The sequence below is a fragment of the Oncorhynchus kisutch genome, unplaced genomic scaffold, assembly GCF_002021735.2.
Source record: "Oncorhynchus kisutch isolate 150728-3 unplaced genomic scaffold, Okis_V2 scaffold364, whole genome shotgun sequence".
NCBI lineage: Eukaryota > Metazoa > Chordata > Actinopteri > Salmoniformes > Salmonidae > Oncorhynchus > Oncorhynchus kisutch.
In genome coordinates, this window is record NW_022262309.1 from 1 (window position 1) to 5000 (window position 5000).

A 5000-nucleotide genomic window follows, 5' to 3' on the forward strand; every position below is an offset into this window, starting at 1 on the left:
AAATGCATTTAACGGTCATTCTGATTTTTGCCCGCTATAGGAGCACCCTACTACGGCCCTCTTTCACTCAGGGCCGTCCTGGGTGCTTTATGGATGGACTGTTAACAAGTGCTGGAGGAGGAAATAGAGCCGTGCACCTGGTGATTGAAAACGTGCATCTGGTAACCCAAAATACAAATATGGTCATAATGCATTTAACGGTCATTCTGATTTTAATGCCCGCTATAGGAGCACCCTACTACGGCCCTCTTTCACTCAGGGCCGTCCTGGTGCTTTATGACTGTTAGACAAGTGCTGGAGGAGGAATAGAGCCGTGCACCTGGTGATTGAAAACGTGCATCTGGTAACCCAAAAATACAATATGGTCCAAATGCATTTAAACGGTCATTCTGATTTTAATGCCCGCTATAGGAGCACCCTACTACGGCCCTCTCTTTCACTCAGGGCCGTCCTGGGTGCTTTATGACTGTTAGACAAGTGCTGGAGGAGGAAATAGAGCCGTGCACCTGGTGATTGAAAACGTGCATCTGGTAACCCAAAAATTCAAATATGGTCCTAAATGCATTTAAGGGTCATTCTGATTTTAATGCCCGCTATAGGAGCACCCTACTACGGCCCTCTTTCACTCAGGGCCGACCTGGGTGCTTTATGGACTGTTAGCCAAGTGCTGGAGGAGGAAATAGACCCGTGCACCTGGTGATTGAAAACGTGCATCTGGTAACCCAAGAGGAAATAGACCCGTGCACCTGGTGATTGAAAACGTGCATCTGGTAACCCAAAAATTCAAATATGGTCCTAAATGCATTTAAGGGTCATTCTGATATTAATGCCCGCTATGGAAACACCCTACTACGGCCCTCTCTCTGTCAGGGGTGACCTGAGTGCATTATGGACACTTTGAAATTTCACGATGGATACTGATTGTTGTGCATCTGGTAACCCAAAAATTTAAAGATTGTGAATAAGAAGACACAGAGAGGCTTAAAAAGTTAAACTCTCTCTCATGGGATGAAGGGACATACAGGCCTAAAGGCCAAACACCCCTAACCAGGTTATAACCCAAAAGGTGTTTTGATGTACATAACCTTCAAAGGTGAAAATGACTACATTCAACCCTGTGTAGATCGTAGATCAGTCAATTCTTAACTTAAAGACTTAAAACTCAGGATTCTGTAAGTTTCTATGTCAATCAAGACATGTGTTTACTTATAGCTTCCTGTGCCAACCGGAAGTGCCTTTAATTGGGTCACACTGTCTGTTTTGAAGGGTTAGAAAAGTCACATCTCTCCAAAACTTCATATGTGTGACTAGGTAACCCTCATGAACTGTAAATCAGTCATTTCTCCCACAGATGTCAAAGAAAAGCTTTCACATACACACACAGCAAGGATGGAGTGATAAAGTGCGGTGCTCAAAGACACAGAGAGCAGGCAATGGCATAAACATAATCTCTAGGCCGTGCCGAGTTCAACGAGATATCCCGCTTGACCGTAGCTCGCTCGGTCTAGGCGCAGCGACCATTAGAAAAGTAGGCCCAAAATGAAGCTGCCCCACAACGTCATTTGCTTTGGGTGACAGTGCGAGAACCGTTAGGGTGAGAAGCACAATTCGACCTCAGGTACGTTCTAAGGTCCTCTCCGATCCGTGCAAAGCCTAACGTTGAACCGTGTGGCATTAACCCTTAATAGTTTAAAAGAGGGTGTTTACTTCAAAGAGTTTGCATTGACTTCTCTCCCCATAGGAATACATTGCCTGCCCACCCAAATTCAACCTGAAGCCTATGTGGGTTATGAATGTCGTCTATGAACCTGTCTTCGATGACAGTCCATCAGGCCACTACGAGGTCCTACCTGTGTTGATTCTAAGCTTCCTGGACCAACCCGGAAGTGGTTAAAATCACCCTAAAAGTGTTTATCCATACCCTGCCTGCAGTTTGATAGACATAGTGCATTCAACCCTGTGTAAATCAGTCAATTCTTAACGTAAGGACTTAAACTCAGGTTCTGTAAAAGCATACCCAGTGAGATATGTGGTTGATTTATAGCTTCCTGTGCCAACCGGAAGTGTCATAATTGGTGTCTCTTGGGCTGTTTCGAGGGGTTAAAAAGTCAGATCTTTCCAAAACTTCATATATGTGATTAGGCAACCCCCATGAACTGTAAATCAGTCATTTTTTCCCATAAAATTTCAAAGGAAAATAAAATCACCCTAAAACCACAACTTGGATGGAGGGACGTATTGGGGTGCGTAGAGACAGACAGTGACTGCAATAGTTAGCTTTGTTCGAGCTAAAAAAGAACCGTCAGACCTAGAGTTCCGAAACTTTAGAATCCTGTTCTAGACCTCCGGTCAATAGTGCGTGGTGAGTTACGTGGCTCTAGAAGGTTCTCGGACCGAGAAACAGCCTCGTACATTTGCAATGACTTCAATTCATTTTGACCGTTACGAAAATGACGACATTTAGAAAAGTCTCAGAAACGCAAGACTAGGTGCATTGCGACCGTCTCGTTCATAGAGACGGACCCCAACGTTTCTGTCCGATAGCTCATTCAAGGACCCCGTAGCAAGTCATGGAAAAAAGTGGATTTTCAGCACCAATTAGGGTTTTGCTCGGACACCAAATGACCGATCGAGCCGAAACTTGGGATTCGGGGGTCGCCTCAGCTAGGCCTACACATAACATAAGAAATGGACCCGCAGCTAGAACGTAACTACGTGTTTTATGTTTTTTTTATGGTTTGAACCGAAGGCGTTGTGAATTTTGGGCCAGCCTCTGAAGTATGTGATAGTTGGCTACTAAACGAGTTGGAAAAAGTGGGTTTGGTGTCAGTTTGTATCAGTTTGGTGTCAGAATGATATCTAATTGACTGACGGACGGTGACTTGCTGGTGACTCTTGTCCATTTGCAATATGTTTAAACAGTGAGGTACCATCACCAAAGTGACATTCTGAAATCAACCCTAACGAGCGACTGAGATTAACCAGAATCACTGCCCAGCCATCCCGAGTTCATCGGGCCAGTCAATTTCACATTCCTGCAGGATTTTTATAGCATGACAAATTCGTGATGGTACCTGCCCATTGAACCATATTGCAAATGCCCAGTGACTTTGCTAAAGTAAGAAAACATAAACAAATGGACATAATGAAATCACCATATTTTTATTTTTGGGTTACCAGTTGCACAACAATGCACGTACACTGCAATATGATTCAACAGTGAAAAACATCACAAAATGGACATGATGAAGTCAACACAACGAGCGATGGAAAGGAGCAACTATCACTGCCAGGCCATCCTGTGTTCATCAGGCCAGTCAATTTCACATTCCTTGAGGATTTTTATAGCATGACAAATTCGTGATGGTACCTGCCCATTGAACCATATTGCAAATGCCAGTGACTTTGCAAAAGTAAGAAACATAAACAAATGGACATAATGAAATCACCATATTTTTATTTTTGGGTTACCAGTTGCACAACAATGCACGTACACTTGCATATGATTCAACAGTGAAAAAACATCACAAATGGACATGATGAAGTCAACACAACGAGCGATGGAAAAGGAGCAACTATCACTGCCAGGCCATCCTGTGTTCATAAGGCCAGTCAATTTCACATTCCTTGAGGATATTTAAGCATGACAAATTCGTGATGGTACCTGCCCATTGAACCATATTGCAAATGCCAGTGACTTTGCAAAAGTAAGAAAACATAACAATGGACATAATGAAATCACCATATTTTTATTTTTGGGTTACCAGTTGCACAACAATGCACGTACACTTGCAATATGATTAAACAGTGAAAAAACATCACAAAATGGACATGATGAAGTCAACACAATGAGCGATGGAAAGGAGCAACTATCACTGCCAGGCCATCCCGAGTTCATCTGGCCAGTCAATTTTGCATTTCTGCAGGATTTTTGAGCATGTCAAATTTGCATATGGTTAAATGCCCATTGAACCATATTGCAAATGCCCGTACACTTGCAATATGATTAAACAGTGAAAAAACATCACAAAATGGACATGATGAAGTCAACACAATGAGCGATGGAAAGGAGCAACTATCACTGCCAGGCCATCCCGAGTTCATCTGGCCAGTCAATTTTGCATTTCTGCAGGATTTTTGAGCATGTCAAATTTCATATGGTAAATGCCCATTGAACCATATTGCAAATGCCCGTACACTTGCAATATGATTAAACAGTGAAAAAAACATCACAAAATGGACATGATGAAGTCAACACAATGAGCGATGGAAAGGAGCAACTATCACTGCCAGGCCATCCCGAGTTCATCTGGCCAGTCAATTTTGCATTTCTGCAGGATTTTTGAGCATGTCAAATTTCATATGGTAAATGCCCATTGAACCATATTGCAAATGCCCGTACACTTGCAATATGATTAAACAGTGAAAAAAACATCACAAAATGGACATGATGAAGTCAACACAATGAGCGATGGAAAGGAGCAACTATCACTGCCAGGCCATCCCGAGTTCATCTGGCCAGTCAATTTTGCATTTCTGCAGGATTTTTGAGCATGTCAAATTTCATATGGTAAATGCCCATTGAACCATATTGCAAATGCCCGTACACTTGCAATATGATTAAACAGCGAAAAAACATCACAAAATGGACATGATGAAGTCAACACAATGAGCGATGGAAAGGAGCAACTATCACTGCCAGGCCATCCCGAGTTCATCTGGCAGTCAATTTTGCATTTCTGCAGGATTTTGAGCATGTCAAATTTCATATGGTAATGCCCATTGAACCATATTGCAAATGCCCGTACACTTGCAATATGATTAAACAGTGAAAAAACATCACAAATGGACATGATGAAGTCAACACAATGAGCGATGGAAAGGAGCAACTATCACTGCCAGGCCATCTCGAGTTCATCTGGCCAGTCAATTTTGCATTTCTGCAGGATTTTTGAGCATGTCAAATTTCATATGGTAAATGCCCATTGAACCATATTGCA